Source organism: Triturus cristatus, chromosome 8 (genome assembly GCF_964204655.1).
Source record: "Triturus cristatus chromosome 8, aTriCri1.1, whole genome shotgun sequence".
NCBI lineage: Eukaryota > Metazoa > Chordata > Amphibia > Caudata > Salamandridae > Triturus > Triturus cristatus.
In genome coordinates, this window is record NC_140591.1 from 54,324,281 (window position 1) to 54,347,779 (window position 23,499).

The following is a 23,499-nucleotide window of genomic DNA, read 5'->3' on the forward strand; positions in this document are numbered from 1 at the left end:
GTCCCTGTGGCCTCCTGATGTATTATTAATAATTGTAGACGATACATACAGAACCTGGTCATTCTATTTTCGTTTATAGTTATGTGTTAAAGTGTCCAGTATCATTCAGCAGGTAACTTGGTCTGATGTGTGAATATCCTTTTTAGGGGACAAGGTAGGTAGAATTTTTTTTCTAAACTCTGAATTGACTTATACTCTGAAACACAGACCTATATGGCCAGGGTGTACAAGCTATGTCATCTGACTACTGACAGTTTTGTATAAGGGGAATTGGAGGCTGATGCAGGCAAAGCTTTACTTTAAAATAAAGCAAGAAGTTGCAAATAAATGAGGCATAGTTGAATACAAGAGAGGTGGAAGCAAGTTTGAAAGGAAGACAGAAAGTAAATAATATGTTGAATTGATTGTGTTGTTGATCAGATTGATGAAAGGTTTTGATAAAGAAGAGCTTTGATTTAACTCCAAACAGCTTTTGTGACATGAAAAGCAGAAGTTGAAATTGTGCCGAAACCCGGGATTGAACCAGGGACCTTTAGATCTTCACTCTAACGCTCTCCCAACTGAGCTATTTCAGCCTGCTGGTAGTTTGGGTCTTCATCCTTTCTTTTAAACTTCCCAAGAAAATAGATGCTCATCCTCATGCTAGAGCTATGTTTTAAGATGTCCTGTATCATTCATCAGTTAACGGGTGCAATAGGTAAATAGCATTTTTCGGATCCAGGTTAGGTAGCTTTTTTTTTTACTCTGAATGGACTAGCACCATATTACACAGAGGTATTTGGCCTGAGTAGGTAAGCTATGTCATCTGAATACTGAAATCTGTGTTCAAGGAGAAGTGGAAGCTGATGCAGACAAGAGTTTACTTTACAAAAAAGCATAAAATAGGAAACATTTGTAGTCGAAGCTGAATGCAAGAGAGGTGGAAGCAAATTTAGTAGGAGGACAGAAAGACAATTCTATGTTGAATTGATCATGTTGTCGATCAGTTGATCAAATATTTTGATAAATAAAGAAAGAAAAACTTGAGCTGATACCAAGAAATACTTTGTGAGAAGCAAGAAACCTCTCAGACTTTTCCGAAACCCAGCATTGAACAAGGGACTTTTAGATTTTCAATCTAACACTCTCCCGACTGAGCTATTTCATCCAGCTGGCCATTTTGGCTTTCTGTTGTATTTTTGATAATTGTTAAAGATAAATGCAGACCCTGGTCATTCTATCTGCATGTGCAGTTATGTGTTAAATTGTCCAATATTATTCAGCAGCTAAATTGGTCTGATGGGTGAATTTCCTTTTTAGGAGCCAAGTTAGTTAGAAGATGTTTGTAAACTATGAATGGACTTATACTCAGACACACAGACCTATATGGCGAGGGTAGGCAAACTAGGTCATCTGACTACTAACAGTTTTGTATAAGGGGAACTCGAGGCTGATGCAGGCAAAGCTTTACTTTCAATTAAAGGAAGAATTGGCAAATAAAGCAGGTAAAGTTGAATACAAGAGAGGTGGAAGCAAGTTTGACAGAAAGACAGAATGTAAAAAATATGTTGAAATGGTTGTCTTATCGATCAGCTTGATAAAAGGTTTTGATCATTATAAACAACGTCAATATGAGTTGACTCCAAATAGCATTTGTGGCATGCAAAGCAGAAGTTCAAAATGTGCCTAAACCCGGGATTAAACCAGGGACCTTTAGATCTTCAGTCTACTGCTCTCCCAACTGAGCTATTTCATCCAGCTGGCAATTTTGGCTTTCTGTTGTATTTTTTATAATTGTTAAAGATAAATGCAGAACCTGGTCACTCTATCTGCATGTGCAGTTATGTGTTAAATTGTCCAGTATTATTCAGTAGCTAAATTGGTCTGATGGGTGAATTTCCTTTTTAGGAGCCAAGTTAGTTAGATGATGTTTGTAAACTATGAATGGACTTATACTCAGAAACACAGACCTATATGGCGAGGGTCGGCAAGCTAGGTCATCTGACTACTAACAGTTTTGTATAAGGGGAACTGGAGGCTGATGCAGGCAAAGCTTTACTTTCAATTAAAGGAAGAATTGGGAAATAAAGGAGGCAAAGTTGAATACAAGAGAGGTGGAAGCAAGTTTGAAAGAAAGACAGAAAGTAAATAATATGTTGAATTAATTGTGTTGTCGATTATCTTGATAAAAGGTTTTGATCATTATAAACAAAGTCAATATGAGTTGACTCAAAATAGTCTTTGTGGCATGCAAAGCAGAAGTTCAAAATGTGCCGAAACCCGGGATCGAACCAGGGACCTTTAGATCTTCAGTCTAACACTCTCCCAACTGAGCTATTTCGGCCTGCCAGCAGCTATATTATTCAGCCTCTTTTTTTGAACAATCCCAGAACAGAGATGCAGAACCTGGATTTTCAATCTGAGGTTAGAGCTGTGTTTTAATGTGTCCTGCATTGTTCAGCAGCTAACTGGTGAAATGGGTGAGTAGCGTTTTTGGGATAAATGTTAGGTCGTTTTTCTTTTAAAACTCTAAGTGGACCAGCACTGTATTACACAGACGTATGTCGCCTGAGTAGGTAAGCTATGTCATCTCAATACTGACAACTTTGTTCAAGGAGAAGTGAAAGCTGATGCAGACAAGAGTTTACTTTGAAAAAAGTATAAAATGGGATAAATTCGTCATCAAAGCTGATGGCAAGAGAGGTGGAAGCAAGTTTAGAAGGAGGACAGAAAGACAACTTTTTGTTGAAGTTATCATGTTGTTGATCAGTTGATAAAATATTTTGAGAAATGAAGAAAAAAAAACTAGAGCTGATTTCAAGAAATATTTTGCAAGAATGTAGGATCCCCTCGCACTGTGCTGAAAGTCAGGATTGAATCAGGTACCTTAAGCTCTTCAGTCTAACGATCTCCCAACTGAGATATTTCAGCCAACAAGTCCCTGTGGCCTCCTGATGTATTATTAATAATTGTAGACGATACATACAGAACCTGGTCATTCTATTTTCGTTTATAGTTATGTGTTAAAGTGTCCAGTATCATTCAGCAGGTAACTTGGTCTGATGAGTGAATATCCTTTTTAGGGGACAATGTAGGTAGATTTTTTTTTTCTAAACTCTGAATTGACTTATACTCTGAAACACAGACCTATATGGCCAGGGTGTACAAGCTATGTCATCTGACTACTGACAGTTTTGTATAAGGGGAATTGGAGGCTGATGCAGGCAAAGCTTTACTTTAAAATAAAGCAAGAAGTTTCAAATAAATGAGGCATAGTTGAATACAAGAGAGGTGGAAGCAACTTTGAAAGGAAGACAGAAAGTAAATAATATGTTGAATTGATTGTGTTGTTGATCAGATTGATAAAAGGTTTTGATAAAGAAGAGCGTTGATTTAACTCCAAACAGCTTTTGTGACATGAAAAGCAGAAGTTGAAATTGTGCCAAAACCCAGGATTGAACCAGGGACCTTTAGATCTTCAGTCTAACGCTCTCCCAACTGAGCTATTTCGGCCTGCTGGTAGTTTGGGTCTTCATCCTTTCTTTTCAACTTCCCAAGAAAATAGATGCTCAACCTCATGCTAGAGCTATGTTTTAAGATGTCCTGTATCATTCATCAGTTAACGGGTGCAATAGGTAAATAGCATTTTTCGGATCCAGGTTAGGTAGCTTTTTTTTTTACTCTGAATGGACTAGCACCATATTACACAGAGGTATTTGGCCTGAGTAGGTAAGCTATGTCATCTGAATACTGAAATCTGTGTTCAAGGAGAAGTGGAAGCTGATGCAGACAAGAGTTTACTTTACAAAAAAGCATGAAATAGGAAACATTTGTAGTCGAAGCTGAATGCAAGAGAGGTGGAAGCAAATTTAGAAGGAGGACAGAAAGACAATTCTATGTTGAATTGATCATGTTGTCGATCAGTTGATCAAATATTTTGATAAATAAAGAAAGAAAAACTTGAGCTGATACCAAGAAATATTTTGTGAGAAGCAAGAAACCTCTCAGACTTTTCCGAAACCCAGCATTGAACAAGGGACTTTTAGATTTTCAATCTAACACTCGCCCAACTGAGCTATTTCATCCAGCTGGCCATTTTGGCTTTCTGTTGTATTTTTGATAATTGTTAAAGATAAATGCAGACCCTGGTCATTCTATCTGCATGTGCAGTTATGTGTTAAATTGTCCAATATTATTCAGCAGCTAAATTGGTCTGATGGGTGAATTTCCTTTTTAGGAGCCAAGTTAGTTAGAAGATGTTTGTAAACTATGAATGGACTTATACTCAGACACACAGACCTATATGGCGAGGGTAGGCAAACTAGGTCATCTGACTACTAACAGTTTTGTATAAGGGGAACTCGAGGCTGATGCAGGCAAAGCTTTACTTTCAATTAAAGGAAGAATTGGCAAATAAAGCAGGTAAAGTTGAATACAAGAGAGGTGGAAGCAAGTTTGACAGAAAGACAGAATGTAAAAAATATGTTGAAATGGTTGTCTTATCGATCAGCTTGATAAAAGGTTTTGATCATTATAAACAACGTCAATATGAGTTGACTCCAAATAGCATTTGTGGCATGCAAAGCAGAAGTTCAAAATGTGCCTAAACCCGGGATTGAACCAGGGACCTTTAGATCTTCAGTCTACTGCTCTCCCTACTGAGCTATTTCATCCAGCTGGCAATTTTGGCTTTCTGTTGTATTTTTTATAATTGTTAAAGATAAATGCAGAACCTGGTCACTCTATCTGCATGTGCAGTTATGTGTTAAATTGTCCAGTATTATTCAGTAGCTAAATTGGTCTGATGGGTGAATTTCCTTTTTAGGAGCCAAGTTAGTTAGATGATGTTTGTAAACTATGAATGGACTTATACTCAGAAACACAGACCTATATGGCGAGGGTCGGCAAGCTAGGTCATCTGACTACTAACAGTTTTGTATAAGGGGAACTCGAGGCTGATGCAGGCAAAGCTTTACTTTCAATTAAAGGAAGAATTGGGAAATAAAGGAGGCAAAGTTGAATACAAGAGAGGTGAAAGCAAGTTTGAAAGAAAGACAGAAAGTAAATAATATGTTGAATTAATTGTATTGTCGATTATCTTGATAAAAGGTTTTGATCATTATAAACAAAGTCAATATGAGTTGACTCAAAATAGTCTTTGTGGCATGCAAAGCAGAAGTTCAAAATGTGCCGAAACCCGGGATCTTTAGATCTTCAGTCTAACGCTCTCCCAACTGAGCTATTTCGGCCTGCCAGCAGCTATAGTATTCAGCCTCTTTTTTTGAACAATCCCAGAACAGAGATGCAGAACCTGGATTTTCAATCTGAGGTTAGAGCTGTGTTTTAATGTGTCCTGCATTGTTCAGCAGCTAACTGGTGAAATGGGGAGTAGCGTTTTTGGGATAAATGTTAGGTCGTTTTTCTTTTAAAACTCTGAGTGGACCAGCACTGTATTACACAGACGTATGTCGCCTGAGTAGGTAAGCTATGTCATCTCAATACTGACAACTTTGTTCAAGGAGAAGTGAAAGCTGATGCAGACAAGAGTTTACTTTGAAAAAAGTATGAAATGGGATAAATTCGTCATCAAAGCTGATGGCAAGAGAGGTGGAAGCAAGTTTAGAAGGAGGACAGAAAGACAACTTTTTGTTGAAGTTATCATGTTGTTGATCAGTTGATAAAATATTTTGAGAAATAAAGTAAAAAAAAACAGAGCTGATTTCAAGAAATATTTTGCAAGAATGTAGGATCCCCTCGCACTGTGCTGAAAGTCAGGATTGAATCAGGTACCTTAAGCTCTTCAGTCTAACGATCTCCCAACTGAGATATTTCAGCCAACAAGTCCCTGTGGCCTCCTGATGTATTATTAATAATTGTAGACGATACATACAGAACCTGGTCATTCTATTTTCGTTTATAGTTATGTGTTAAAGTGTCCAGTATCATTCAGCAGGTAACTTGGTCTGATGTGTGAATATCCTTTTTAGGGGACAAGGTAGGTAGAATTTTTTTTCTAAACTCTGAATTGACTTATACTCTGAAACACAGACCTATATGGCCAGGGTGTACAAGCTATGTCATCTGACTACTGACAGTTTTGTATAAGGGGAATTGGAGGCTGATGCAGGCAAAGCTTTACTTTAAAATAAAGCAAGAAGTTTCAAATAAATGAGGCATAGTTGAATCCAAGATAGGTGGAAGCAACTTTGAAAGGAAGACAGAAAGTAAATAATATGTTGAATTGATTGTGTTGTTGATCAGATTGATAAAAGGTTTTGATAAAGAAGAGCGTTGATTTAACTCCAAACAGCTTTTGTGACATGAAAAGCAGAAGTTGAAATTGTGCCAAAACCCAGGATTGAACCAGGGACCTTTAGATCTTCAGTCTAACGCTCTCCCAACTGAGCTATTTCGGCCTGCTGGTAGTTTGGGTCTTCATCCTTTCTTTTAAACTTCCCAAGAAAATAGATGCTCAACCTCATGCTAGAGCTATGTTTTAAGATGTCCTGTATCATTCATCAGTTAACGGGTGCAATAGGTAAATAGCATTTTTCGGATCCAGGTTAGGTAGCTTTTTTTTTTACTCTGAATGGACTAGCACCATATTACACAGAGGTATTTGGCCTGAGTAGGTAAGCTATGTCATCTGAATACTGAAATCTGTGTTCAAGGAGAAGTGGAAGCTGATGCAGACAAGAGTTTACTTTACAAAAAAGCATGAAATAGGAAACATTTGTAGTCGAAGCTGAATGCAAGAGAGGTGGAAGCAAATTTAGAAGGAGGACAGAAAGACAATTCTATGTTGAATTGATCATGTTGTCGATCAGTTGATCAAATATTTTGATAAATAAAGAAAGAAAAACTTGAGCTGATACCAAGAAATATTTTGTGAGAAGCAAGAAACCTCTCAGACTTTTCCGAAACCCAGCATTGAACAAGGGACTTTTAGATTTCCAATCTAACACTCGCCCAACTGAGCTATTTCATCCAGCTGGCCATTTTGGCTTTCTGTTGTATTTTTGATAATTGTTAAAGATAAATGCAGACCCTGGTCATTCTATCTGCATGTGCAGTTATGTGTTAAATTGTCCAATATTATTCAGCAGCTAAATTGGTCTGATGGGTGAATTTCCTTTTTAGGAGCCAAGTTAGTTAGAAGATGTTTGTAAACTATGAATGGACTTATACTCAGACACACAGACCTATATGGCGAGGGTAGGCAAACTAGGTCATCTGACTACTAACAGTTTTGTATAAGGGGAACTCGAGGCTGATGCAGGCAAAGCTTTACTTTCAATTAAAGGAAGAATTGGCAAATAAAGCAGGTAAAGTTGAATACAAGAGAGGTGGAAGCAAGTTTGACAGAAAGACAGAATGTAAAAAATATGTTGAAATGGTTGTCTTATCGATCAGCTTGATAAAAGGTTTTGATCATTATAAACAACGTCAATATGAGTTGACTCCAAATAGCATTTGTGGCATGCAAAGCAGAAGTTCAAAATGTGCCTAAACCCGGGATTGAACCAGGGACCTTTAGATCTTCAGTCTACTGCTCTCCCAACTGAGCTATTTCATCCAGCTGGCAATTTTGGCTTTCTGTTGTATTTTTTATAATTGTTAAAGATAAATGCAGAACCTGGTCACTCTATCTGCATGTGCAGTTATGTGTTAAATTGTCCAGTATTATTCAGTAGCTAAATTGGTCTGATGGGTGAATTTCCTTTTTAGGAGCCAAGTTAGTTAGATGATGTTTGTAAACTATGAATGGACTTATACTCAGAAACACAGACCTATATGGCGAGGGTCGGCAAGCTAGGTCATCTGACTACTAACAGTTTTGTATAAGGGGAACTGGAGGCTGATGCAGGCAAAGCTTTACTTTCAATTAAAGGAAGAATTGGGAAATAAAGCAGGTAAAGTTGAATACAAGAGAGGTGGAAGCAAGTTTGACAGAAAGACAGAATGTAAAAAATATGTTGAAATGGTTGTCTTTTCGATCAGCTTGATAAAAGGTTTTGATCATTATAAACAACGTCAATATGAGTTGACTCCAAATAGCATTTGTGGCATGCAAAGCAGAAGTTCAAAATGTGCCTAAACCCGGGATTTAACCAGGGACCTTTAGATCTTCAGTCTACTGTTCTCCCAACTGAGCTATTTCATCCAGCTGGCAATTTTGGCTTTCTGTTGTATTTTTTATAATTGTTAAAGATAAATGCAGAACCTGGTCACTCTATCTGCATGTGCAGTTATGTGTTAAATTGTCCAGTATTATTCAGTAGCTAAATTGGTCTGATGGGTGAATTTCCTTTTTAGGAGCCAAGTTAGTTAGATGATGTTTGTAAACTATGAATGGACTTATACTCAGAAACACAGACCTATATGGCGAGGGTCGGCAAGCTAGGTCATCTGACTACTAACAGTTTTGTATAAGGGGAACTGGAGGCTGATGCAGGCAAAGCTTTACTTTCAATTAAAGGAAGAATTGGGAAATAAAGGAGGCAAAGTTGAATACAAGAGAGGTGGAAGCAAGTTTGAAAGAAAGACAGAAAGTAAATAATATGTTGAATTAATTGTATTGTCGATTATCTTGATAAAAGGTTTTGATCATTTTAAACAAAGTCAATATGAGTTGACTCAAAATAGTCTTTGTGGCATGCAAAGCAGAAGTTCAAAATGTGCCGAAACCCGGGATCTTTAGATCTTCAGTCTAACGCTCTCCCAACTGAGCTATTTCGGCCTGCCAGCAGCTATAGTATTCAGCCTCTTTTTTTGAACAATCCCAGAACAGAGATGCAGAACCTGGATTTTCAATCTGAGGTTAGAGCTGTGTTTTAATGTGTCCTGCATTGTTCAGCAGCTAACTGGTGAAATGGGTGAGTAGCGTTTTTGGGATAAATGTTAGGTCATTTTTCTTTTAAAACTCTGAGTGGACCAGCACTGTATTACACAGACGTATGTCGCCTGAGTAGGTAAGCTATGTCATCTCAATACTGACAACTTTGTTCAAGGAGAAGTGAAAGCTGATGCAGACAAGAGTTTACTTTGAAAAAAGTATAAAATGGGATAAATTCGTCATCAAAGTTGATGGCAAGAGAGGTGGAAGCAAGTTTAGAAGGAGGACAGAAAGACAACTTTTTGTTGAAGTTATCATGTTGTTGATCAGTTGATAAAATATTTTGAGAAATAAAGAAAAAAAAAATAGAGCTGATTTCAAGAAATATTTTGCAAGAATGTAGGATCCCCTCGCACTGTGCTGAAAGTCAGGATTGAATCAGGTACCTTAAGCTCTTCAGTCTAACGATCTCCCAACTGAGATATTTCAGCCAACAAGTCCCTGTGGCCTCCTGATGTATTATTAATAATTGTAGACGATACATACAGAACCTGGTCATTCTATTTTCGTTTATAGTTATGTGTTAAAGTGTCCAGTATCATTCAGCAGGTAACTTGGTCTGATGAGTGAATATCCTTTTTAGGGGACAAGGTAGGTAGAATTTTTTTTTCTAAACTCTAAATTGACTTATACTCTGAAACACAGACCTATATGGCCAGGGTGTACAAGCTATGTCATCTGACTACTGACAGTTTTGTATAAGGGGAATTGGAGGCTGATGCAGGCAAAGCTTTACTTTAAAATAAAGCAAGAAGTTGCAAATAAATGAGGCATAGTTGAATACAAGAGAGGTGGAAGCAAGTCTGAAAGGAAGACAGAAAGTAAATAATATGTTGAATTGATTGTGTTGTTGATCAGATTGATAAAAGGTTTTGATAAAGAAGAGCGTTGATTTAACTCCAAACAGCTTTTGTGACATGAAAAGCAGAAGTTGAAATTGTGCCGAAACCCGGGATTGAACCAGGGACCTTTAGATTTTCAGTCTAACGCTCTCCCAACTGAGCTATTTCAGCCTGCTGGTAGTTTGGGTCTTCATCCTTTCTTTTAAACTTCCCAAGAAAATAGATGCTCAACCTCATGCTAGAGCTAGGTTTTAAGATGTCCTGTATCATTCATCAGTTAACGGGTGCAATAGGTAAATAGCATTTTTCGGATCCAGGTTAGGTAGCTTTTTTTTTTACTCTGAATGGACTAGCACCATATTACACAGAGGTATTTGGCCTGAGTAGGTAAGCTATGTCATCTGAATACTGAAATCTGTGTTCAAGGAGAAGTGGAAGCTGATGCAGACAAGAGTTTACTTTACAAAAAAGCATGAAATAGGAAACATTTGTAGTCGAAGCTGAATGCAAGAGAGGTGGAAGCAAATTTAGAAGGAGGACAGAAAGACAATTCTATGTTGAATTGATCATGTTGTCGATCAGTTGATCAAATATTTTGATAAATAAAGAAAGAAAAACTTGAGCTGATACCAAGAAATATTTTGTGAGAAGCAAGAAACCTCTCAGACTTTTCCGAAACCCAGCATTGAACAAGGGACTTTTAGATTTTCAATCTAACACTCTCCCGACTGAGCTATTTCATCCAGCTGGCCATTTTGGCTTTCTGTTGTATTTTTGATAATTGTTAAAGATAAATGCAGACCCTGGTCATTCTATCTGCATGTGCAGTTATGTGTTAAATTGTCCAATATTATTCAGCAGCTAAATTGGTCTGATGGGTGAATTTCCTTTTTAGGAGCCAAGTTAGTTAGAAGATGTTTGTAAACTATGAATGGACTTATACTCAGACACACAGACCTATATGGCGAGGGTAGGCAAACTAGGTCATCTGACTACTAACAGTTTTGTATAAGGGGAACTCGAGGCTGATGCAGGCAAAGCTTTACTTTCAATTAAAGGAAGAATTGGCAAATAAAGCAGGTAAAGTTGAATACAAGAGAGGTGGAAGCAAGTTTGACAGAAAGACAGAATGTAAAAAATATGTTGAAATGGTTGTCTTATCGATCAGCTTGATAAAAGGTTTTGATCATTATAAACAACGTCAATATGAGTTGACTCCAAATAGCATTTGTGGCATGCAAAGCAGAAGTTCAAAATGTGCCTAAACCCGGGATTGAACCAGGGACCTTTAGATCTTCAGTCTACTGCTCTCCCAACTGAGCTAATTCATCCAGCTGGCAATTTTGGCTTTCTGTTGTATTTTTTATAATTGTTAAAGAAAAATGCAGAACCTGGTCACTCTATCTGCATGTGCAGTTATGTGTTAAATTGTCCAGTATTATTCAGTAGCTAAATTGGTCTGATGGGTGAATTTCCTTTTTAGGAGCCAAGTTAGTTAGATGATGTTTGTAAACTATGAATGGACTTATACTCAGAAACACAGACCTATATGGCGAGGGTCAGCAAGCTAGGTCATCTGACTACTAACAGTTTTGTATAAGGGGAACTGGAGGCTGATGCAGGCAAAGCTTTACTTTCAATTAAAGGAAGAATTGGGAAATAAAGGAGGCAAAGTTGAATACAAGAGAGGTGGAAGCAAGTTTGAAAGAAAGACAGAAAGTAAATAATATGTTGAATTAATTGTATTGTCGATTATCTTGATAAAAGGTTTTGATCATTATAAACAAAGTCAATATGAGTTGACTCAAAATAGTCTTTGTGGCATGCAAAGCAGAAGTTCAAAATAAGCCGAAACCCGGGATCGAACCAGGGACCTTTAGATCTTCAGTCTAACGCTCTCCCAACTGAGCTATTTCGGCTTGCCAGCAGCTATAGTATTCAGCCTCTTTTTTTTTTAACAATCCCAGAACAGAGATGCAGAACCTGGATTTTCAATCTGAGGTTAGAGCTGTGTTTTAATGTGTCCTGCATTGTTCAGCAGCTAACTGGTGAAATGGGTGAGTAGCGTTTTTGGGATAAATGTTAGGTCGTTTTTCTTTTAAAACTCTCAGTGGACCAGCACTGTATTACACAGACGTATGTCGCCTGAGTAGGTAAGCTATGTCATCTCAATACTGACAACTTTGTTCAAGGAGAAGTGAAAGCTGATGCAGACAAGAGTTTACTTTGAAAAAAGTATAAAATGGGATAAATTCGTCATCAAAGCTGATGGCAAGAGAGGTGGAAGCAAGTTTAGAAGGAGGACAGAAAGACAACTTTTTGTTGAAGTTATCATGTTGTTGATCAGTTGATAAAATATTTTGAGAAATAAAGAAAAAAACTAGAGCTGATTTCAAGAAATATTTTGCAAGAATGTAGAATCCCCTCGCACTGTGCTGAAAGTCAGGATTGAATCAGGTACCTTAAGCTCTTCAGTCTAACGATCTCCCAACTGAGATATTTCAGCCAACAAGTCCCTGTGGCCTCCTGATGTATTATTAATAATTGTAGACGATACATACAGAACCTGGTCATTCTATTTTCGTTTATAGTTATGTGTTAAAGTGTCCAGTATCATTCAGCAGGTAACTTGGTCTGATGAGTGAATATCCTTTTTAGGGGACAATGTAGGTAGAATTTTTTTTTCTAAACTCTGAATTGACTTATACTCTGAAACACAGACCTATATGGCCAGGGTGTACAAGCTATGTCATCTGACTACTGACAGTTTTGTATAAGGGGAATTGGAGGCTGATGCAGGCAAAGCTTTACTTTAAAATAAAGCAAGAAGTTTCAAATAAATGAGGCATAGTTGAATACAAGAGAGGTGGAAGCAAGTTTGAAAAGAAGACAGAAAGTAAATAATATGTTGAATTGATTGTGTTGTTGATCAGATTGATAAAAGGTTTTGATAAAGAAGAGCGTTGATTTAACTCCAAACAGCTTTTGTGACATGAAAAGCAGAAGTTGAAATTGTGCCGAAACCCGGGATTGAACCAGGGACCTTTAGATCTTCAGTCTAACGCTCTCCCAACTGAGCTATTTCGGCCTGCTGGTAGTTTGGGTCTTCATCCTTTCTTTTAAACTTCCCAAGAAAATAGATGCTCAACCTCATGCTAGAGCTATGTTTTAAGATGTCCTGTATCATTCATCAGTTAACGGGTGCAATAGGTAAATAGCATTTTTCGGATCCAGGTTAGGTAGCTTTTTTTTTTACTCTGAATGGACTAGCACCATATTACACAGAGGTATTTGGCCTGAGTAGGTAAGCTATGTCATCTGAATACTGAAATCTGTGTTCAAGGAGAAGTGGAAGCTGATGCAGACAAGAGTTTACTTTACAAAAAAGCATGAAATAGGAAACATTTGTAGTCGAAGCTGAATGCAAGAGAGGTGGAAGCAAATTTAGAAGGAGGAGAGAAAGACAATTCTATGTTGAATTGATCATGTTGTCGATTAGTTGATCAAATATTTTGATAAATAAAGAAAGAAAAACTTGAGCTGATACCAAGAAATATTTTGTGAGAAGCAAGAAACCTCTCAGACTTTTCCGAAACCCAGCATTGAACAAGGGACTTTTAGATTTTCAATCTAACACTCTCCCAACTGAGCTATTTCATCCAGCTGGCCATTTTGGCTTTCTACCCTGGTTATTCTATCTGCATGTGCAGTTATGTGTTAAATTGTCCAATGTTATTCAGCAGCTAAATTGGTCTGATGGGTGAATTTCCTTTTTAGGAGCCAAGTTAGTTAGAAGATGTTTGTAAACTATGAATGGACTTATACTCAGACACACAGACCTATGTGGCGAGGGTAGGCAAACTAGGTCATCTGACTACTAACAGTTTTGTATAAGGGGAACTCGAGGCTGATGCAGGCAAAGCTTTACTTTCAATTAAAGGAAGAATTGGCAAATAAAGCAGGTAAAGTTGAATACAAGAGAGGTGGAAGCAAGTTTGACAGAAAGACAGAATGTAAAAAATATGTTGAAATGGTTGTCTTTTCGATCAGCTTGATAAAAGGTTTTGATCATTATAAACAACGTCAATATGAGTTGACTCCAAATAGCATTTGTGGCATGCAAAGCAGAAGTTCAAAATGTGCCTAAACCCGGGATTGAACCAGGGACCTTTAGATCTTCAGTCTACTGCTCTCCCAACTGAGCTATTTCATCCAGCTGGCAATTTTGGCTTTCTGTTGTATTTTTTATAATTGTTAAAGATAAATGCAGAACCTGGTCACTCTATCTGCATGTGCAGTTATGTGTTAAATTGTCCAGTATTATTCAGTAGCTAAATTGGTCTGATGGGTGAATTTCCTTTTTAGGAGCCAAGTTAGTTAGATGATGTTTGTAAACTATGAATGGACTTATACTCAGAAACACAGACCTATATGGCGAGGGTCGGCAAGCTAGGTCATCTGACTACTAACAGTTTTGTATAAGGGGAACTCGAGGCTGATGCAGGCAAAGCTTTACTTTCAATTAAAGGAAGAATTGGGAAATAAAGGAGGCAAAGTTGAATACAAGAGAGGTGGAAGCAAGTTTGAAAGAAAGACAGAAAGTAAATAATATGTTGAATTAATTGTATTGTCGATTATCTTGATAAAAGGTTTTGATCATTATAAACAAAGTCAATATGAGTTGACTCAAAATAGTCTTTGTGGCATGCAAAGCAGAAGTTCAAAATGTGCCGAAACCCGGGATCTTTAGATCTTCAGTCTAACGCTCTCCCAACTGAGCTATTTCGGCCTGCCAGCAGCTATAGTATTCAGCCTCTTTTTTTGAACAATCCCAGAACAGAGATGCAGAACCTGGATTTTCAATCTGAGGTTAGAGCTGTGTTTTAATGTGTCCTGCATTGTTCAGCAGCTAACTGGTGAAATGGGTGAGTAGCGTTTTTGGGATAAATGTTAGGTCGTTTTTCTTTTAAAACTCTGAGTGGACCAGCACTGTATTACACAGACGTATGTCGCCTGAGTAGGTAAGCTATGTCATCTCAATACTGACAACTTTGTTCAAGGAGAAGTGAAAGCTGATGCAGACAAGAGTTTACTTTGAAAAAAGTATGAAATGGGATAAATTCGTCATCAAAGCTGATGGCAAGAGAGGTGGAAGCAAGTTTAGAAGGAGGACAGAAAGACAACTTTTTGTTGAAGTTATCATGTTGTTGATCAGTTGATAAAATATTTTGGGAAATAAAGTAGAAAAAAACAGAGCTGATTTCAAGAAATATTTTGCAAGAATGTAGGATCCCCTCGCACTGTGCTGAAAGTCAGGATTGAATCAGGTACCTTAAGCTCTTCAGTCTAACGATCTCCCAACTGAGATATTTCAGCCAACAAGTCCCTGTGGCCTCCTGATGTATTATTAATAATTGTAGACGATACATACAGAACCTGGTCATTCTATTTTCGTTTATAGTTATGTTTTAAAGTGTCCAGTATCATTCAGCAGGTAACTTGGTCTGATGTGTGAATATCCTTTTTAGGGGACAAGGTAGGTAGAATTTTTTTTCTAAACTCTGAATTGACTTATACTCTGAAACACAGACCTATATGGCCAGGGTGTACACGCTATGTCATCTGACTACTGACAGTTTTGTATAAGGGGAATTGGAGGCTGATGCAGGCAAAGCTTTACTTTAAAATAAAGCAAGAAGTTGCAAATAAATGAGGCATAGTTGAATACAAGAGAGGTGGAAGCAAGTTTGAAAGGAAGACAGAAAGTAAATAATATGTTGAATTGATTGTGTTGTTGATCAGATTGATGAAAGGTTTTGATAAAGAAGAGCTTTGATTTAACTCCAAACAGCTTTTGTGACATGAAAAGCAGAAGTTGAAATTGTGCCAAAACCCGGGATTGAACCAGGGACCTTTAGATCTTCACTCTAACGCTCTCCCAACTGAGCTATTTCAGCCTGCTGGTAGTTTGGGTCTTCATCCTTTCTTTTAAACTTCCCAAGAAAATAGATGCTCATCCTCATGCTAGAGCTATGTTTTAAGATGTCCTGTATCATTCATCAGTTAACGGGTGCAATAGGTAAATAGCATTTTTCGGATCCAGGTTAGGTAGCTTTTTTTTTTACTCTGAATGGACTAGCACCATATTACACAGAGGTATTTGGCCTGAGTAGGTAAGCTATGTCATCTGAATACTGAAATCTGTGTTCAAGGAGAAGTGGAAGCTGATGCAGACAAGAGTTTACTTTACAAAAAAGCATAAAATAGGAAACATTTGTAGTCGAAGCTGAATGCAAGAGAGGTGGAAGCAAATTTAGTAGGAGGACAGAAAGACAATTCTATGTTGAATTGATCATGTTGTCGATCAGTTGATCAAATATTTTGATAAATAAAGAAAGAAAAACTTGAGCTGATACCAAGAAATACTTTGTGAGAAGCAAGAAACCTCTCAGACTTTTCCGAAACCCAGCATTGAACAAGGGACTTTTAGATTTTCAATCTAACACTCTCCCGACTGAGCTATTTAATCCAGCTGGCCATTTTGGCTTTCTGTTGTATTTTTGATAATTGTTAAAGATAAATGCAGACCCTGGTCATTCTATCTGCATGTGCAGTTATGTGTTAAATTGTCCAATATTATTCAGCAGCTAAATTGGTCTGATGGGTGAATTTCCTTTTTAGGAGCCAAGTTAGTTAGAAGATGTTTGTAAACTATGAATGGACTTATACTCAGACACACAGACCTATATGGCGAGGGTAGGCAAACTAGGTCATCTGACTACTAACAGTTTTGTATAAGGGGAACTCGAGGCTGATGCAGGCAAAGCTTTACTTTCAATTAAAGGAAGAATTGGCAAATAAAGCAGGTAAAGTTGAATACAAGAGAGGTGGAAGCAAGTTTGACAGAAAGACAGAATGTAAAAAATATGTTGAAATGGTTGTCTTATCGATCAGCTTGATAAAAGGTTTTGATCATTATAAACAACGTCAATATAAGTTGACTCCAAATAGCATTTGTGGCATGCAAAGCAGAAGTTCAAAATGTGCCTAAACCCGGGATTGAACCAGGGACCTTTAGATCTTCAGTCTACTGCTCTCCCAACTGAGCTATTTCATCCAGCTGGCAATTTTGGCTTTCTGTTGTATTTTTTATAATTGTTAAAGATAAATGCAGAACCTGGTCACTCTATCTGCATGTGCAGTTATGTGTTAAATTGTCCAGTATTATTCAGTAGCTAAATTGGTCTGATGGGTGAATTTCCTTTTTAGGAGCCAAGTTAGTTAGATGATGTTTGTAAACTATGAATGGACTTATACTCAGAAACACAGACCTATATGGCGAGGGTCGGCAAGCTAGGTCATCTGACTACTAACAGTTTTGTATAAGGGGAACTCGAGGCTGATGCAGGCAAAGCTTTACTTTCAATTAAAGGAAGAATTGGGAAATAAAGGAGGCAAAGTTGAATACAAGAGAGGTGGAAGCAAGTTTGAAAGAAAGACAGAAAGTAAATAATATGTTGAATTAATTGTTTTGTCGATTATCTTGATAAAAGGTTTTGATCATTATAAACAAAGTCAATATGAGTTGACTCAAAATAGTCTTTGTGGCATGCAAAGCAGAAGTTCAAAATGTGCCGAAACCCGGGATCGAACCAGGGACCTTTAAATCTTCAGTCTAACACTCTCCCAACTGAGCTATTTCGGCCTGCCAGCAGCTATAGTATTCAGCCTCTTTTTTTGAACAATCCCAGAACAGAGATGCAGAACCTGGATTTTCAATCTGAGGTTAGAGCTGTGTTTTAATGTGTCCTGCATTGTTCAGCAGCTAACTGGTGAAATGGGTGAGTAGCGTTTTTGGGATAAATGTTAGGTCGTTTTTCTTTTAAAACTCTAAGTGGACCAGCACTGTATTACACAGACGTATGTCGCCTGAGTAGGTAAGCTATGTCATCTCAATACTGACAACTTTGTTCAAGGAGAAGTGAAAGCTGATGCAGACAAGAGTTTACTTTGAAAAAAGTATAAAATGGGATAAATTCGTCATCAAAGCTGATGGCAAGAGAGGTGGAAGCAAGTTTAGAAGGAGGACAGAAAGACAACTTTTTGTTGAAGTTATCATGTTGTTGATCAGTTGATAAAATATTTTGAGAAATAAAGAAAAAAAAACTAGAGCTGATTTCAAGAAATATTTTGCAAGAATGTAGGATCCCCTCGCACTGTGCTGAAAGTCAGGATTGAATCAGGTACCTTAAGCTCTTCAGTCTAACGATCTCCCAACTGAGATATTTCAGCCAACAAGTCCCTGTGGCCTCCTGATGTATTATTAATAATTGTAGACGATACATACAGAACCTGGTCATTCTATTTTCGTTTATAGTTATGTGTTAAAGTGTCCAGTATCATTCAGCAGGTAACTTGGTCTGATGAGTGAATATCCTTTTTAGGGGACAATGTAGGTAGAATTTTTTTTTCTAAACTCTGAATTGACTTATACTCTGAAACACAGACCTATATGGCCAGGGAGTACAAGCTATGTCATCTGACTACTGACAGTTTTGTATAAGGGGAATTGGAGGCTGATGCAGGCAAAGCTTTACTTTAAAATAAAGCAAGAAGTTTCAAATAAATGAGGCATAGTTGAATACAAGAGAGGTGGAAGCAACTTTGAAAGGAAGACAGAAAGTAAATAATATGTTGAATTGATTGTGTTGTTGATCAGATTGATAAAAGGTTTTGATAAAGAAGAGCGTTGATTTAACTCCAAACAGCTTTTGTGACATGAAAAGCAGAAGTTGAAATTGTGCCAAAACCCAGGATTGAACCAGGGACCTTTAGATCTTCAGTCTAACGCTCTCCCAACTGAGCTATTTCGGCCTGCTGGTAGTTTGGGTCTTCATCCTTTCTTTTAAACTTCCCAAGAAAATAGATGCTCAACCTCATGCTAGAGCTATGTTTTAAGATGTCCTGTATCATTCATCAGTTAACGGGTGCAATAGGTAAATAGCATTTTTCGGATCCAGGTTAGGTAGCTTTTTTTTCCTCTGAATGGACTAGCACCATATTACACAGAGGTATTTGGCCTGAGTAGGTAAGCTATGTCATCTGAATACTGAAATCTGTGTTCAAGGAGAAGTGGAAGCTGATGCAGACAAGAGTTTACTTTACAAAAAAGCATGAAATAGGAAACATTTGTAGTCTAAGCTAAATGCAAGAGAGGTGGAAGCAAATTTAGAAGGAGGACAGAAAGACAATTCTATGTTGAATTGATCATGTTGTCGATCAGTTGATCAAATATTTTGATAAATAAAGAAAGAAAAACTTGAGCTGATACCAAGAAATATTTTGTGAGAAGCAAGAAACCTCTCAGACTTTTCCGAAACCCAGCATTGAACAAGGGACTTTTAGATTTTCAATCTAACACTCACCCAACTGAGCTATTTCATCCAGCTGGCCATTTTGGCTTTCTGTTGTATTTTTGATAATTGTTAAAGATAAATGCAGACCCTGGTCATTCTATCTGCATGTGCAGTTATGTGTTAAATTGTCCAATATTATTCAGCAGCTAAATTGGTCTGATGGGTGAATTTCCTTTTTAGGAGCCAAGTTAGTTAGAAGATGTTTGTAAACTATGAATGGACTTATACTCAGACACACAGACCTATATGGCGAGGGTAGGCAAACTAGGTCATCTGACTACTAACAGTTTTGTATAAGGGGAACTCGAGGCTGATGCAGGCAAAGCTTTACTTTCAATTAAAGGAAGAATTGGCAAATAAAGCAGGTAAAGTTAAATACAAGAGAGGTGGAAGCAAGTTTGACAGAAAGACAGAATGTAAAAAATATGTTGAAATGGTTGTCTTATCGATCAGCTTGATAAAAGGTTTTGATCATTATAAACAACGTCAATATGAGTTGACTCCAAATAGCATTTGTGGCATGCAAAGCAGAAGTTCAAAATGTGCCTAAACCCGGGATTGAACCAGGGACCTTTAGATCTTCAGTCTACTGCTCTCCCAACTGAGCTATTTCATCCAGCTGGCAATTTTGGCTTTCTGTTTTATTTTTTATAATTGTTAAAGATAAATGCAGAACCTGGTCACTCTATCTGCATGTGCAGTTATGTGTTAAATTGTCCAGTATTATTCAGTAGCTAAATTGGTCTGATGGGTGAATTTCCTTTTTAGGAGCCAAGTTAGTTAGATGATGTTTGTAAACTATGAATGGACTTATACTCAGAAACACAGACCTATATGGCGAGGGTCGGCAAGCTAGGTCATCTGACTACTAACAGTTTTGTATAAGGGGAACTCGAGGCTGATGCAGGCAAAGCTTTACTTTCAATTAAAGGAAGAATTGGGAAATAAAGGAGGCAAAGTTGAATACAAGAGAGGTGAAAGCAAGTTTGAAAGAAAGACAGAAAGTAAATAATATGTTGAATTAATTGTATTGTCGATTATCTTGATAAAAGGTTTTGATCATTATAAACAAAGTCAATATGAGTTGACTCAAAATAGTCTTTGTGGCATGCAAAGCAGAAGTTCAAAATGTGCCGAAACCCGGGATCTTTAGATCTTCAGTCTAACGCTCTCCCAACTGAGCTATTTCGGCCTGCCAGCAGCTATAGTATTCAGCCTCTTTTTTTGAACAATCCCAGAACAGAGATGCAGAACCTGGATTTTCAATCTGAGGTTAGAGCTGTGTTTTAATGTGTCCTGCATTGTTCAGCAGCTAACTGGTGAAATGGGTGAGTAGCGTTTTTGGGATAAATGTTAGGTCGTTTTTCTTTTAAAACTCTGAGTGGACCAGCACTGTATTACACAGACGTATGTCGCCTGAGTAGGTAAGCTATGTCATCTCAATACTGACAACTTTGTTCAAGGAGAAGTGAAAGCTGATGCAGACAAGAGTTTACTTTGAAAAAAGTATGAAATGGGATAAATTCGTCATCAAAGCTGATGGCAAGAGAGGTGGAAGCAAGTTTAGAAGGAGGACAGAAAGACAACTTTTTGTTGAAGTTATCATGTTGTTGATCAGTTGATAAAATATTTTGAGAAATAAAGTAGAAAAAAACAGAGCTGATTTCAAGAAATATTTTGCAAGAATGTAGGATCCCCTCGCACTGTGCTGAAAGTCAGGATTGAATCAGGTACCTTAAGCTCTTCAGTCTAACGATCTCCCAACTGAGATATTTCAGCCAACAAGTCCCTGTGGCCTCCTGATGTATTATTAATAATTGTAGACGATACATACAGAACCTGGTCATTCTATTTTCGTTTATAGTTATGTGTTAAAGTGTCCAGTATCATTCAGCAGGTAACTTGGTCTGATGTGTGAATATCCTTTTTAGGGGACAAGGTAGGTAGAATTTTTTTTCTAAACTCTGAATTGACTTATACTCTGAAACACAGACCTATATGGCCAGGGTGTACAAGCTATGTCATCTGACTACTGACAGTTTTGTATAAGGGGAATTGGAGGCTGATGCAGGCAAAGCTTTACTTTAAAATAAAGCAAGAAGTTGCAAATAAATGAGGCATAGTTGAATACAAGAGAGGTGGAAGCAAGTTTGAAAGGAAGACAGAAAGTAAATATTATGTTGAATTGATTGTGTTGTTGATCAGATTGATGAAAGGTTTTGATAAAGAAGAGCTTTGATTTAACTCCAAACAGCTTTTGTGACATGAAAAGCAGAAGTTGAAATCGTGCCGAAACCCGGGATTGAACCAGGGACCTTTAGATCTTCACTCTAACGCTCTCCCAACTGAGCTATTTCAGCCTGCTGGTAGCTTGGGTCTTCATCCTTTCTTTTAAACTTCCCAAGAAAATAGATGCTCATCCTCATGCTAGAGCTATGTTTTAAGATGTCCTGTATCATTCATCAGTTAACGGGTGCAATAGGTAAATAGCATTTTTCGGATCCAGGTTAGGTAGCTTTTTTTTTTACTCTGAATGGACTAGCACCATATTACACAGAGGTATTTGGCCTGAGTAGGTAAGCTATGTCATCTGAATACTGAAATCTGTGTTCAAGGAGAAGTGGAAGCTGATGCAGACAAGAGTTTACTTTACAAAAAAGCATAAAATAGGAAACATTTGTAGTCGAAGCTGAATGCAAGAGAGGTGGAAGCAAATTTAGTAGGAGGACAGAAAGACAATTCTATGTTGAATTGATCATGTTGTCGATCAGTTGATCAAATATTTTGATAAATAAAGAAAGAAAAACTTGAGCTGATACCAAGAAATACTTTGTGAGAAGCAAGAAACCTCTCAGACTTTTCCGAAACCCAGCATTGAACAAGGGACTTTTAGATTTTCAATCTAACACTCTCCCGACTGAGCTATTTAATCCAGCTGGCCATTTTGGCTTTCTGTTGTATTTTTGATAATTGTTAAAGATAAATGCAGACCCTGGTCATTCTATCTGCATGTGCAGTTATGTGTTAAATTGTCCAATATTATTCAGCAGCTAAATTGGTCTGATGGGTGAATTTCCTTTTTAGGAGCCAAGTTAGTTAGAAGATGTTTGTAAACTATGAATGGACTTATACTCAGACACACAGACCTATATGGCGAGGGTAGGCAAACTAGGTCATCTGACTACTAACAGTTTTGTATAAGGGGAACTCGAGGCTGATGCAGGCAAAGCTTTACTTTCAATTAAAGGAAGAATTGGCAAATAAAGCAGGTAAAGTTGAATACAAGAGAGGTGGAAGCAAGTTTGACAGAAAGACAGAATGTAAAAAATATGTTGAAATGGTTGTCTTATCGATCAGCTTGATAAAAGGTTTTGATCATTATAAACAACGTCAATATGAGTTGACTCCAAATAGCATTTGTGGCATGCAAAGCAGAAGTTCAAAATGTGCCTAAACCCGGGATTGAACCAGGGACCTTTAGATCTTCAGTCTACTGCTCTCCCAACTGAGCTATTTCATCCAGCTGTCATTTTTGGCTTTCTGTTGTATTTTTTATAATTGTTAAAGATAAATGCAGAACCTGGTCACTCTATCTGCATGTGCAGTTATGTGTTAAATTGTCCAGTATTATTCAGTAGCTAAATTGGTCTGATGGGTGAATTTCCTTTTTAGGAGCCAAGTTAGTTAGATGATGTTTGTAAACTATGAATGGACTTATACTCAGAAACACAGACCTATATGGCGAGGGTCGGCAAGCTAGGTCATCTGACTACTAACAGTTTTGTATAAGGGGAACTGGAGGCTGATGCAGGCAAAGCTTTACTTTCAATTAAAGGAAGAATTGGGAAATAAAGCAGGTAAAGTTGAATACAAGAGAGGTGGAAGCAAGTTTGACAGAAAGACAGAATGTAAAAAATATGTTGAAATGGTTGTCTTTTCGATCAGCTTGATAAAAGGTTTTGATCATTATAAACAACGTCAATATGAGTTGACTCCAAATAGCATTTGTGGCATGCAAAGCAGAAGTTCAAAATGTGCCTAAACCCGGGATTGAACCAGGGACCTTTAGATCTTCAGTCTACTGTTCTCCCAACTGAGCTATTTCATCCAGCTGGCAATTTTGGCTTTCTGTTGTATTTTTTATAATTGTTAAAGATAAATGCAGAACCTGGTCACTCTATCTGCATGTGCAGTTATGTGTTAAATTGTCCAGTATTATTCAGTAGCTAAATTGGTCTGATGGGTGAATTTCCTTTTTAGGAGCCAAGTTAGTTAGATGATGTTTGTAAACTATGAATGGACTTATACTCAGAAACACAGACCTATATGGCGAGGGTCGGCAAGCTAGGTCATCTGACTACTAACA

General features: G+C 37.5%; 4 non-coding genes across 4 annotated transcripts; all 4 read right to left on the bottom strand.

Annotated features, from left to right (window-relative positions):
• Window positions 1-2,250: 2,250 nt before the first annotated feature.
• TRNAF-GAA (transfer RNA phenylalanine (anticodon GAA)) lies at window positions 2,251-2,323 on the bottom strand. Its single transcript has one exon. It is a non-coding gene; the product is annotated as a tRNA-Phe (tRNA).
• A 7,492-nt stretch (window positions 2,324-9,815) lies between these two features.
• TRNAF-GAA (transfer RNA phenylalanine (anticodon GAA)) lies at window positions 9,816-9,888 on the bottom strand. The gene has a single exon. It is a non-coding gene; the product is annotated as a tRNA-Phe (tRNA).
• A 1,675-nt stretch (window positions 9,889-11,563) lies between these two features.
• On the bottom strand, window positions 11,564-11,636 carry TRNAF-GAA (transfer RNA phenylalanine (anticodon GAA)). The gene has a single exon. It is a non-coding gene; the product is annotated as a tRNA-Phe (tRNA).
• Window positions 11,637-12,732: 1,096 nt separating this feature from the next.
• Window positions 12,733-12,805, bottom strand: TRNAF-GAA (transfer RNA phenylalanine (anticodon GAA)). Its single transcript has one exon. It is a non-coding gene; the product is annotated as a tRNA-Phe (tRNA).
• Window positions 12,806-23,499: the final 10,694 nt, after the last annotated feature.